At 48.1% G+C, this 13,549-nt stretch overlaps 2 long non-coding RNA genes across 2 annotated transcripts in view; one reads left to right on the top strand and one right to left on the bottom strand.

The window, feature by feature from the left end:
* Nucleotides 1–922: 922 nt before the first annotated feature.
* The window catches only part of LOC144233355 (uncharacterized), a 15,877-nt gene continuing 3,250 nt past the window's right edge, over nucleotides 923–13,549 (bottom strand). The window contains exons 2-6 of the long non-coding RNA XR_013335651.1: nucleotides 10,801–10,957; nucleotides 9,936–10,032; nucleotides 9,004–9,220; nucleotides 4,500–4,711; nucleotides 923–1,040 (exon numbers count right to left, since the gene is read on the bottom strand). This is a non-coding gene — a long non-coding RNA (uncharacterized LOC144233355). The remainder of the gene's footprint in view (nucleotides 1,041–4,499; nucleotides 4,712–9,003; nucleotides 9,221–9,935; nucleotides 10,033–10,800; nucleotides 10,958–13,549) is intronic.
* Nucleotides 4,686–13,549, top strand: part of LOC144233356 (uncharacterized) — a 9,370-nt gene continuing 506 nt past the window's right edge. Inside the window, exons 1-2 of the long non-coding RNA XR_013335652.1 lie at nucleotides 4,686–4,864; nucleotides 10,809–10,963. This is a non-coding gene — a long non-coding RNA (uncharacterized LOC144233356). The remainder of the gene's footprint in view (nucleotides 4,865–10,808; nucleotides 10,964–13,549) is intronic.

Raw genomic sequence — 13,549 nt, forward strand, 5'->3', positions numbered from 1 at the left:
GATGCAGACCCACTCTAAGAGCGGGAGATGTGTGGATGGCTCACATAACTGTGTGTGAACCAGTTAGCACACCGTGTCCGAGATTTAATAGATGCTACTAGTTGCGTACCTGAATAATTTTGCTTCATCTAAGATCTTGGGCAAGTGCTTTTGGTATTAACTTTTGCAGGGAGAGGCACACTTCTTACCTAGTGGCTGGTTCTTTCTTGGCCTCTGAGGTCACAGCGACTCTTAGAAAGTCAGTCAGAGGCCCCCAAACACCATCATTCTCTCCCAGACAGTCTGGGTGTACCCAGGGCAATCATTTTCTTTCTCTCTCCTTTCTCCAAGGCTCCCAGGGTTGAGGGATGTGGGAGAACCTGTCAGATCACGAGCCAATAACCCAAGGGGGTGCTGCTGCTTCCCGGAGGAGGCTCCTGTCAGGGATCTGCTAGCTCTTTGCAAGGATCCACCCCTGGAAAAGCATCCTGCCCTGGGTCTCTGGTAGCCTCAGAGGCTTTTAAGCCAACTGCCAGCTGGGAAAAAATTTCAGGTAAGTACAAGGTTAGCAGATGAAATAACAGCAATACGAGCGCATTGTATATTGAATGTTTACTATGTATCAGCGCAGCTCAAACACTTTGCATTCTCACAGGAGCCTTCTGAGGTGGATGCTATTATTATCCCCATTTTACTAATGAGGTAACTGAGGCTTAAAGTGGTTAAGTGCCTCCTAAATGAATTGGGTAGGAGTCTGACAACTGAGCTCATGCTGTCAACACTATTTATCCAGGTTTCCCAGAAACTCCTGAGGCTCTTTGCGTTTCCCCAGCTCTCCTTTTCCCATTTCAAAGCAGCTGGGCGCCTGTTGGGGCCGGGGACTGACGGGTGTTTAAACGGGAGATCGCGTACATCTCATCTGCCGCCGTGCTCGGCACATGGCAGGGACGTGTACGAGACTCTCGCCAGCCCCTGCTGCTTGTCAACACCAGGGCTTCACTCTGGGTAACAGCTGAGATCCCATCCGTGACACGTGTCTTCTTCAACTGAACTCGTGGCTCCTGGTGGGTAAAAGAAATATTCACTTATCTCTTCATCCAATGATGCTGATAGAACACCCATCCTGTGCTGGGCTCAGTACCAGAAGCTGGAGAAAAAGACATGAACAAGAACCCTATCTTCTTGGAGCTGACGCCCTGGTCAGGGTGCGAGGCAAGCAAATGACTCATTTTCATAGAGAATGATGGGGGTCGGCACCCGGGTTTGAGGGGTACAGGATGAAGCAGGGTCATCCAAGAAAGCTTCCTGGAGGCAGTGTCTGAGCTGAACTCTGATGGGGAAGTGAGTAAGAGGAGGACATTTCATGTAGAGGGAACAGCATGTGCAAACACACAGTGATGAAATAAATAAGAAGTCATGAAAGAAAAACAACAATCATGAATGGCTAGACCAGTGGTTGTCAACAGGGATGATTTTGTCCCCCAGGGGACGTGTGGCAACATCTGGAAAGCTTTCTTTTTCTTTTACTTTTTTGTTTATTGTAACTGTGTCGGGGGGGGTGCATCTGCTATTGGTATCTGATGGGTAGAGGTCAGGGAGGCTGCTAACTATCTTACAAAGCAAGACAGCCCTTACAAAGAATGATATCTGGCAGATGTCAATAGTGCCCAGGTTGAGAAACTCAGGACTGGGTCAACAAATATAAAAACAGATTATAGCACTTCACAGTACGAGTGCATGATTAGGTAGAGAGATCCATGGAACAGCAGGAAGAATGTACATATATATCGTATATGCTAAAGGCAACATCCCATATGCTATGGCTTATATGCCATTTGACTATATGATAAATGGTGCTGAGATTCCTGGACAGCCAGCCTGAAAAAAAATTAAGTTGGAGCCGTAACTCACACCATCTACTGGAATAAACTCCAAATGCGCTAACCGTTTACGTGTACACAAACCAAAAAGCATAGAGGTACCAAGAAAAAATGTGGGAGAATTCTTTTACAACCTTAGAGTGAAAAAACCCTTCCCAATTTTGACTCAAAAACCACAGGCTATAAAATAACAAACTGATACTGAATAAAAGTAAAAAAAAAAATGTTTACAGCATGTGCATACCAAACAAACAAGGGAAACAAATAAGCAAAGTAAAAACCAAATGAAAACCTGGAAAGAATGCATGCAGTGCAGCAAAGGGCCGATCCCCTTTAATTACAAAGATATATAAACAAATCTCTAAAGAAAAGACCAATGAAAATGTGAGCAAAGGATATGCAAAATTAACTCACAGGAAAAAAAGAAATACAAATGGCTGTTAACATATGAAAAGATAGGAAACCCTCTGTCAGGGAGCGGTCAGTGCAGCTTGGGGTGCCTGGTGGCTCAATTGTTGGAGCATCCGACTCTTGATTTCAGCTCAGGTCATGATCCCAAAGTCGTGGGATCAAGCCCTGTGTCGGACTCCATGCTAAGCATGGAGCTTGCTTGGGATTCTCCCCTTCTCTCCCTCTGCCCCTCTCCCCCACTCATGCTCTCTCTCTCTCTCAAAAAAAAAAAAAGGAAAAAGAAAAGAAAAATGCACACCAGCAGTGCTGAGATGCTCTTTTTGTTTTTATTAAGCCTATTAGACTGGCAAAAACCTACGTGTGAAAATACACGGTTGGCTGCGAGGATAACATCGCCATACATCGCTGGCGGGCGTGTGAAGTAGCGCAGCCCCTCGAAGGCCAGTTTAGCACTTTTTATCAAAAGAAGTAAGATTTCCTTCTGACAAAGAAATCCCACTTTTCAGAGCTTTCCCTACAGGTAGATATATTTGCATGCATATGAAGTCACATGCAGACAATTATAAATCGCAGCAGAAGATTAGAAATGATATGAATATTCATAATAGAGAACCAGTTAAATAAATCAAGGGTCAACAAATGGGTCCAAATGGCCCTCTGCCTGCTTCTGCAAGGCCTGCACCCAAGAACAGTTTTATTTTTAAAAGGTTCAAAAAGCCAAAAGCAGAATTATTTTTTGTGACACTTGAACGTCGCATAAAATTCTAATATCAGTGTTCTTCTGCTCTACAAGAGAGAACTGCGTAGTATCCACAGAGTATCCGTGCAAGGGAATCCTGCAGAGATACATCTGAGGAGAAACTGGTCACGTATTCCCATGGAAAGTTTCCTGGGACATGATTATTGAATTTTGAAAAAGCAGATGTAGAAAGTGTGAATTGCCTGTTATTCTTTGGGTAGAAAAGAAGAGGATATAGTTGTATTTTTGAACATGTATAAAAACTATCTGATTGGAAATACAAGAAATGATTCAATAGTGCTTACCTTTGGGGGAGTGTGTGTGTGTGTGTGTGTGTGTGTGTGTGTGAACATGTTGTCTACTCAAAAAAGTAAATTAAAAACTAATTTTACAACTACGCTGTGCTAAAATACACCACCGCAAGCGGTCGGGCCTGGTGGGAATAGAGTTTGAGAGTGTGGTATTTTGAGGGCAGTTGAGTCTGGGGCTGTCTGCACGGCCTGATGCAGTTTGCGTTTTTGCAAATCTGGAGGAGAATGAGGAGTAACAGGATGTTTGTGCTCCTAAAAATGCTATTCTGGAAACCAGAGAAGAGTGGGCAAAAGAAGCTTGGGTGGGAAGAGAGAGAGAGAGAGAGAGGGCTAGAAAGTGGGGCTCAGGGGCTGCCTCTGGGACAGGATCTAGGGGCTGGAGGCAAGAGTGGAAGGGAGACTTACTTCTTACTGTACATCCTATTGTTGGATTTTTGTGTGTGTTTTCACTTCCATTATTTCCTATAAAAATACTACCATTTATTTTTAAAAGAAAAGCCCTTCAGGGCAGGTGTGAGGAGGGTCTGAACTGTGGCAGTGGTTGGGGGTTGGGAGAAAGGATGTAAGTCAGGAGCCAGGATGTCAGGACTCAGTGGCTCAGTGGAAGTGGGGCTGGTGGGTCCAGTACTCAGCCCCTCACCCCTGAGGGCCTGGAAAACAGAAACTTGTGGGGGAGGAAGACTGGAGGGTGCAAGGTTCACCTGTCCCCGGGTGACTTCCCTCTGACTCCCTGAGTCACAACGCAAACTTCCGGTAGGCATAAACTATCACCGAGATGCCCTAGGCTTTGGATGCCGCTTTGACCCCAGCAAGACCTCTCTAGCCTGGACCTGACCTACGGGCAAGCCCCTGCTTATGCAGATGCTAAGGTCCAGCCGAGGCCAGCAGGTCCTCTCCTCCTGCCCCCTCCCAGCGCCCCCCAGCCCTCCCTCCTCATTGCTCTAAAGGGAAGTTCTGTATAACCAAGCTCTGGTACTGGGTTTCTGGTTTCTTGCTAGGACTTCTCTGTCAGTACTTTACTTTCTATTTATATATATTGTCCTTGCCCCAATGTCACTGCACCATAAACTCTTTGAGGCAAAGACTAAAGGTCTTTGTGACCTCACGGAGGCACACCATTTCTTTTCTATGTGGTAGGTGCCCATGAACGTGCTGATTGGCTGATTGATGGGGACTCACCAGTCATCTCCGCAGTGCTGCCAATGCGCCTGCCCTCTGACTCTGCAGAGCCCAGGCTCCCAGTGCAGGAAACGCCCCCAGGGCCAAGAAGGCAAGGGTCTGCCCAGGCACTCATCTCTCTTCAGTGGTTCTCCACATTCAGCCCTTCTCTGTCCAGATACTATCAGCCAAATGGGAACTCATTAGCCAAAAGCCGTATTTAAGCAAGTGTTCTGTTTGGCCATCAAAGGAAACATAACAGTGAAAATGATAATAAACAACAATGATCATCGTCATTTCAAAGAGACAACATCAGTGCCAATGAGGCCCTGGAGTGTCAGTTGCTTTATCTGCAAACACAAAATGCAACTCACCTGCCTCTTCAGGTATAAAGAGAGCTCATAATGCTTAGAAAACTGGAAATCACTTCATAACTGCCACTTACTGTTATTGTTCATAAGAGCTTTGGGATTGTAGCAATAAGAATCCCAATATGCTCTTGTTATAAATGGCAGTGTACTCTCAGTACAACGGAATTAAACAGGTATTTAATGGCAACCTCATCCCAGATCTCTGGACAGAAAATAAACCCACAGCCCAGCTCCTCCAGGCCACTGAGGTTGTTCTCACCCTCAGGGAGTGGGGCCTGGTGTCAGGTGAAAGCCCTTGGCTCTGCCTCTGAGGAAAGGAGGGGGGGCAGCTCTCACAAAGGAGCCTCAGGGATCTGCCTCTCCTCCACTCCCTCCTCCAAAGGGAGAAAAGTCTTTTCTTTCCTCCTTCTCTGGGCTGAGAGGAAGTTGAAAAGGGGTTACTTATTCCTAATGTTATTTATAGCTTAGCGGAAGACTGCTAGGTCTCCAGCCTAAGGTCTGGGAACTGCCCTGTGCAGTCACACCGAGAGAGAGTCCCAGTTAGCAGCAAAGCCGGGGGCCATCTCCTGGTGGCGCTTTATGCTCGTAGTATAAGCTGACATAGCCCCCCAGGTCTCTGGGAAGGAGAGGGCCTCACTGCAGAAACACTGTCCAGAACTGGGTGCAGTGTTAGACTTGCCTGGATAACGTGGGGTCTAGCGCCCTCTAGTGTCTGTTTCAGGGCTTGGTGTGAATCCTGCTCTTTTGATGAGGTGTTTTGGGGAAACTTCTCTAAGCAGGAGAGGGACTGAAATGAGGAAACACGTTCCCTGTGCACAGGGCTGTCCTCCTGCCCACGACGAGGACTCGGGTTTTGGTAGGAGAAGCTGAAAAGCTACAATCCTAATGCGTCACAGATGGGGGCGTTGAGTGAGGGCATGGGGGAGTCTTTCTGTTGGAAGGAAGCTGGGGTGACTCACAAGTAATATTTAGAGTCTTAGTCCCAAAAGATTGGCTTGGGTTTGTCTGCTTGAATATTTTTGCTCACACTAAGAAGAAAAACCCACAAAAAACACTGGTGCTATTTTATGACTTTTATGCTTTTCAAACTAGTTTCTTAGCACTTGCCCAGAGTTAGCATATGGACTATTTACAAAAGCCCTTGCAAGCTGTTGCATCACTGAACCCACTCCTGCTCCTCGCTATTGCCTTTATGGACCAAGCAGCCCACTTTTCTTATTGTCCTGTGTCCTAACTGCCTCGAACCCTCTGCCAGTCAAAGTCACCATTTGCTAGTTGCTTTACATAGTTCATTTAAAATTCAGAGCAGCCCAGGGGCACCCGGGCGGTTCAGTCGGTTGAGTGTCGGACTCTTGATCTGAGCTCAGGTCATGATCTCACAGTTCGTGGGTTTGAGCCCCACGTCAGGCTCTGTGCTGACAGCGTGGAGCCTGCTTGAGATTCTCTCTCCCTCTCTCTGCCCCTACCCCGCTTGTGCGTGCTCTCTCTCTCTCTCTCTCCCTAAAAAATAGATAAACATTTTTTAAAAATTCAGAGCAGGCCAGAGAGTGGATATTATTGGTATTCTCATTTTATACACGAGAAAACTGATTCGTGGGGAAGTTAAGTGACTTATTTAGAGTATTCCATGTGGGGGTGGCCAGCTATTGCAGAGGAAGCTACATTATCCAGGAGGTCCTGGAGAAGGCGAACGCGGCTCTATCTCAGAGGACACTTCTTACTCAGGACCAGTCCCTGTGACCCCGAGCCTTGGCTGGCCTGTCGGTATAAACACCCTCCTTCCTCCGAGCATCTGTCCTGCTCTCCCCACCCCAACACAAACACGTCCACAGCCAATACTCCCTCACACTTGGAAACCACCCCAGAAGAATAATGAGAGCAAAGAGCAGGGATTTGGCAAATGTTCAGAATGCCAGGAGAATCCTGGATTTGTCTCTAACTCCCTGGGCTTTGGCCTCATCCAGTGGAAAACCGGGAAAATTCCCTGCCGCCTACTCCCTTCCCTTCCCTCTTGACCCCCTCCACCATTCTCCACCAAGTAGACACTCCTCCAGAGCAAGGTTAAGTCAGGCCACCCTCTGGATTCCTCTGAAACAAAATTGTTGCTTAAATATACAGATTTAGAAATGAAGTTTAAATGGGGTAACACGCTGCAGTGGAATGCAGACCCCAACCTCCACGAACAGAGAAAATGTTCAAGGCTACTGGCAGCCCATGGGAAGTAGGTAATGGAAGGAGTATAGGATTAAGAGACCTGAACTTAAATCCCAGCTGAGTGACTTGGGGCAAGTCACTTAATCTCTCTGAGCTTCAGTCTCCTCACTTGCAGAATGAGGCCATCCTTTTCTTACATGCTAGGCAGTAGACGAACACATGCTTTGTGTTTCATCAAAACCCTGCAGGGAGGAAGGTACCACAGGAGGAAGGAAAAGCAGGAATATGCAGGATTTATGTAGTGGATTTTATTATTCACTTTTCCCTTTTCCTACCTTCCCCACTTAAAAACAAAAGTCTGTTTCCTTCTTCAAAATGGATATTAACTCACACACAGACACACACACACACTCCCATGGTCCCTATGGGCTCATCACTGTTTTAGAACTAAATGACCTTGGGAAAAAGCTTTTCCAATAAAGACCCAGGGGTCCCTGGGTCTTTCTTCAGGGGAGACAGGAAGAGCAGAACCAGGAAGATCTACGGCAGCATCATTATTTGCAAGAGGAAGGCCTCGGAAGGCTATTTCCTCTGCTGCCAGCTAAAAAAGATGGACGTTTGTGGCCGGTGCATGGGGGAATCATCCCCAGCAAGCCAGCGGAGCCGGTGCATTCAAGGCGAGAGGAATACAACTGTGATAAGGAGCTGTTAGGGAGATGGAGTTGAGTTTGGCATTCTCTCCCTGGTGGCAAAGCCAGTTTGAAAACCTCTTGATTTCTTCACAGGCTCCATTTCTAATTTAAGATGTCTCAACCCACTTTGGCAAACTCTGTGCCTCTCCACCAGGGAGGAAATAGCTTGGAAGAGAGGCTCAGGAAGAACAAAGGCCTCATTAGGATCAATCACTTATTCTGAGTACACATTCCTGAGAATCTCTATTGATGATCTCGGGTACAAACGAAGTGGTAATTAAGGATATAATGCAAATGATCTTCGGCTTAGTAACTCCCCTTGTAATTGAAATTTACTAAATTAAGTCTGAGGTTTTTGAAACTAGGTCTTTAAAAAAAATTCCCCAATTATCATTACCCCCTCGCCCCCCTCCCACNGGTGTGCTGCCTACAGATACGGTAAAGCGGCGCTTGCTCTCTGAAATGCTGGTCTCCTACACGCACTCCGCGGGGAGCGAATGAGAAGAGGGTTGCATCAGTCAGGCTCAGCTGTTGTCTCACATAGGACAAGGACACTGGACATGGGGCTGGGGGCAGGGCAGTGCTGCACAGGGAGAGAGTTCCCCGTTTCTCTCTTGTGTTCCTTTCCTCTGCATCCTCCGATCAGGTGCAAGCTGAGGATCTTTCAGAGGAACAGGTAAACGATTGTTCTGTGGGGGTAGGAGAGGAAGTGGAATCTCTTTGGGATCCTGACAAGGCGCAGACAGGGGGAGACAGAGGGGTTAGGGGACACCAGGAACCCATCTCTGTATTCTTAAAGGTCAGGGAGCCAGACTCAAACTAGAACAAACCTGGGACTCTGAATTCTGTCCTCTGCCGCCTGATGCGACCATCACCAGCCTGAACTCTTTTCTCCTGACCAGGCCCAGCAGAGGGCCAGGCCCACTAACCGCAGCCTGCTGGAAGGAATTCCCCAGAAGCCAGGTGGTCAGAGACCGGGAACCCAGGAGGTGGCCCAGCCTCCCCATTCCCATCCCCAGTGTGGTCCCCTGGGCAAACCAGAAAGAGGGCTGAAAGTTGTCCTGAGGACATCTGGCCTTCCACAAGAGCACTTCGGTCCGTTTCACTTAATTCAGATGAAAAGATCTGTTTGTCTTTGAAATCATGCTCTAATTTCCTTGAGCGGCAGTAGAGCTGGTGTGGGAGACCGGGAGAGAAGCTGCCACAACCCACCTCTTCCCTCTCCTCCCCTCCACCCCACCCTCCTGGCCTGCAGCCTCTCCAAACTGTGAGGTGCGCGCAGAAACGCCGGGGCTAACTGACCCTCACCCGGGGAAAGTCAAAGGCTGCGAGGTCTAAGATCTCAGCAAACAGCCGCTCTCAGGCCGGCAGCACAGACCTGGAGGAAAATGCCTTCTCCCCCTGAGCCCGCCCTTTCCATTTTGTGTGTGACTGCTCTCCCGTGGTCGCATCGCTCACGTTGGAAACTTCAGGAAATGCCTAGCTGAACAGCTTCTGATGGCAGAGACAAGTCGCCGAGTTGTTTCTGGAGAGCATAATAGGTGTGCCTTCCATTAGTAAATCAGATTAAAAGAGAAAAAAAAAGACAAACAATAGCAATCTTGTTTCCAGATAAGCATGTACTTAAAACGCTGTTCTGAACTAACTTGGGTGTGTTTACTGTTGGATCCTGGTGTCTGAGAGGGGCTGGGACCTGGTAGGTGCTCAATAACAACAGATGGAAGGACGGAAGGAAGGAAGGAAGGAAGGAAGGAAGGACGGGAGGGAGGAATGAATGGCTCTTGTTCAAAAACTTTCAGTTGCTTCTCAATGGTATGGAGAAATGCTCTAATTCTAAAATCTGGTACATAGGATCCTGCAATCAGATGCCATGCCTGCTTTCAGAAGCTTTCTGCACGCTGCCTGCCCACCGCTAGTGATCACCTGGAGGACTTGTGAACACACAGTCAGCTGGGTCAGTCACTGCCAGAGTTCCTGAAGTAACACTAGGTCTGGGGTGCAGTGCAGAGCTTGCCTTTCTAACAAGGTCCCAGGTGATACCGATCACTGCTGGTTGGAGACCAGGCTTTGCCCGTTTCCACAAAGGGCACTCTGTACCCTACAGAGGCAAGGGCTGGCTCCAATGCTACCTTGCCAAAGACCTCAACATGCCAGCACAACTGCACTCAAGCCCCTGCCCTCATGCACCGTCCCCCACCCCCCCACCCCCCTGCTGGCTGTGGCTCCCTGCGTGTGCTCACCTCTATCTCTCAGACCTTGTGGGTCTAAGGCTCCTGCTTCCCTGGACTCATAGCTGCCGATCATCCACTGCACTCTTCCATGTTTTGGAATCCAACCCTGCAAGGCCAGTGGACACCTCACCCGGGTGGACACGGGACCGTTTCTTCTACTCTGTGCTCCCCCAGCTCAGCACTTACCCCCCTCCCTCTCGGTTTGGGGCTCCTCAAAGGCAGGAGCTGGGCTGCTACCTTTTCACGCACCTCGCCCAGGACCTCATCCAGCGCAGTCTTATGACCACCGCTGTGAGCTGAAGATGCACTGTTTGCCTGATCACATTCCATTCCATTCACGGAGACCTTAATCGAAAACTTACAGTATCCGGTGCTGCCCTGTGCCCCGGGGGGATTTGCCCTGGGATCGGTGTCTATCTTCCAGTGCTCATTAGGCCCCCTCTGCCTTCCTTCCAGCCACTGGCCAGGGTCGTGGCTGACCTACACAGACAGCTGGACGTCCTCCCTCGACTACACGAGTGAAATATTCCTGCCACTAAAACACAGTTCCAAGTTCTCAACGTGTTGTCTTTGAGACTTGGAAGGGAAGTGTGACTTTCGGTGGTAAGCCATGTGATGGTAACTCATCCTGGACACGTGAGAGGTGGATAAAAGGAAATGTTCTGCAGCCTGTTTAAATGTCGGTGACTAAGACGCAGGGAATGCACTGAGAATATTCTCACTTCTCAGCTGTGGGCACCTGAAAGGGTATTACCCCACGCCATCCCCTGTCATGTGAGCCGCCAGCTTCATGTCCTCTCATCCTCATGATTCCAGGCATAAGTTACGGAAGCTCCACCCAGAAGGCTTAAGCAAAAAGGGAATTTGTGCTTACCTTTGCAGGGGGGCCCAGGACAGCTCGTGGAACTGAAGAAGGAGCTCTAGGAACCTGGGTTGAGAGATCGACGCTGGTCCCAAGTATGCCAGGACCCTCTCTCTGTCCCCCTGGCTCTCATTTCTGCTCGGCTTCGCATGTGGGCTCACCCTTCCTGCTGCAGGTGAGAGACAGGGTACTATGATCAGGCCAGTCTCCGTGCCCACCAAGGGCATGTGGGATGGGAGGGGGACTGTTCCCCAAAGGAGATGTAGGTACCAGGCAGACCCAAACTAGACGTCCGCTACAAATGGTTAGTAAATGTCAAGTCTTTATCATGTGCCAGACGTTGTGCGAGGTGTTTTACATACATGATCTCATTTGGTCTGCAAGCTGACTGTATGATACAGGTCCTAAACACGACACTTGCCTGTCTCATAAATGAGAAGGCATGACACAAATTACATGCGGGTCCTTTCTTCCAGCCCCAGTGCTGGGTTTGGGGCACTCGGGAAATATGATTTGGATGTGAGAATACATTTTCTTTGGAAATAAAACACATGGCTTAGGAAGAAGGACTACAAACCATCGGTTAGCTCTGGTTGTCTCCATATCAGTAGCTATGAGGCTAAGATCATCACTGTTGTTTAGCCTCTCATAAATGTTGTTTTATGTTTCCAGTTGTTAATTCTGGATAATTACTGTCTCTCTAGGGAGGCACCATCTCTCTGTGTGTCCACAGTGAAGGGAGATAAGTCTCATCATGGGAAATCAAAGGGGCTTCCTTCCCTGTCCCATTCAGCCAAGAATATGCATAGCTTTGGGATAACATTTAAAAGGAGAGACAGCCCAATTAAATCAGGATAAGTCATGGGGTTCTCCTTCCAGCCAGAGAATCAGCCATCAGGATACGTTTCCATGGCTCCTGAAATTCCACCCAAAGAAGGACTCCTCTCTGGCTTTAGTTTTATGACCACCTCTTGCCTGTATTTCCTCTAGGAAGAAACAACCCTTAAAAAAACTCACTAAGAGACAATGGATCATAACAGACCCTGATCACCCTCTGACCGAGCAATCTCATGCCACCCCAGAGGTGCAGCTCCAGGCCTAAGGGAAGCCCTTCCAATGTTCCCACCAGGCTGTACACTTCATGCAGTTACGGAGTCTGCCTCCTCTGCTCGCCATTATATCCCCGCTCCCAGCACGGTGGTCCACGCCCAGTAGGTCCCCAATAAGTGTATTTCAAATAAATGAGTAATAATCTATTCTCAAGCTGAAGTCCCTCAGGTAGCTATTGAAATCAGTTGGTGACAATGAGCCAGGGTCACTCTGCTGGCCACTGCAGTTATATGCAGCAGAGACCATCATTTTTTAGGCCCAAAATCATGGCCTGAGTTTGTCAAAAGCACCTACAATTTTTTTCCTTGCTCAGCCCTGAAAGTTCTACTTTTGGTTGTTATCAGTGTAAATGCCAACACCTTAGGAAAATGCTGTCACAGACCTTCTGTAATATTCAGCCCTGCATTTGCTCCTCGAAGAGTTCTGACTAGAGACTTCAAATCTGAGGCAAAGGACATTCAACTGAAGTCAGGCGACCAGCATTCACCAGCTCTAGAGCCACTAGCAAAAACCAGTGGTTCTGACACTTGCTATGTGTCTGGGACTTTGATGCATGGTTTCATCTAATCTTCAAGAAGACCCTATGTAAATGGTGCTATTACCATCTCTATTTCACTTATGAGGAAAGTAGGGTTTCTAGAGCATATGTACCTCCTTCGATGCCACACAGCCATGTGATAACTAGTTACCTTGAGGCTCAAACCTGTCTGTCTGACTCCAGTGCCAGTGCTCTCAAATCAAGCTGCAGCTTTGCAAGTTATTTGACCTCCCAAGGCTCAGTTTTGTCTTCCTTCAAAGGCTGATAAAATTCATCTCTTGGGGTGAACATTGTTATGTTGATGCATCGCAGGAACTGTAAAGCACCACTCATCCTTTAAATTAGTATTACTATTGCTCCAATTCAAAGCAGAGTATTAGAAGCCAGCACTAGATTGATATATGCTTCCCCTCACCTCCCTCGGTCATTTTGCCAATGCTTCAGCCATTGATACACTTTCCCGAACACCTACTTTGTGCCACTCACAAAGAAATGAACAAGAGAGGGCCCTTGCCCTAGAGAGGCTCACAATCTTATGAGCATTTCCATACGTAATGAGACTCAAGGTTGGGTCTGCACACTTAGCCCAAAAGTTGCCCTTGCCTGATGGTATCTTGCTCCTCTGCAAGTTCTTGGGGCATGTTTAATCCTGATGGTCAGACCTCTAGGACAAGAGATTAAGAAGTCAGGTAGGAAGTGGAAATAAAGGCCACCCCAGCTTTGAGAGTCACACCCCAGGGAGGAAGGAAACTCTCCACTCTTGCAAGGATGATCAAACAGAGTGGTTAATGGGTTCAAGTAGCCCTTTGCTCTCTGGGCCACATGACCTCTGGTGAATTATGTAGCCTCTTTATGGCTCAATTTTGCCACTCCCCTTCCTTAAAGGGGGTAGTGATAGCTGTAATTTTTGATGATATGTGTAAAGAGTTGAGTTCAGTTCGTGGCACATAGCAAACATCAGCTCAAGTACAGCCAAAGGCGGCAGGAGGAGTCAATACAGGTCACAGTGTGAGGCGCACATGAGCAACTGCGAGGGGAAATGGTAGCCAGTGCCTGGAAGGAGGAAAATGCTCAGAGGAGGGCAAGAGGAGCGCCCCCCCCCCCCCCGCCCCG

The sequence above is a fragment of the Crocuta crocuta genome, unplaced genomic scaffold (genome assembly GCF_008692635.1).
Source record: "Crocuta crocuta isolate KB4526 unplaced genomic scaffold, BGI_CrCroc_1.0 scaffold113, whole genome shotgun sequence".
In the NCBI taxonomy this organism is placed as follows: domain Eukaryota; kingdom Metazoa; phylum Chordata; class Mammalia; order Carnivora; family Hyaenidae; genus Crocuta; species Crocuta crocuta.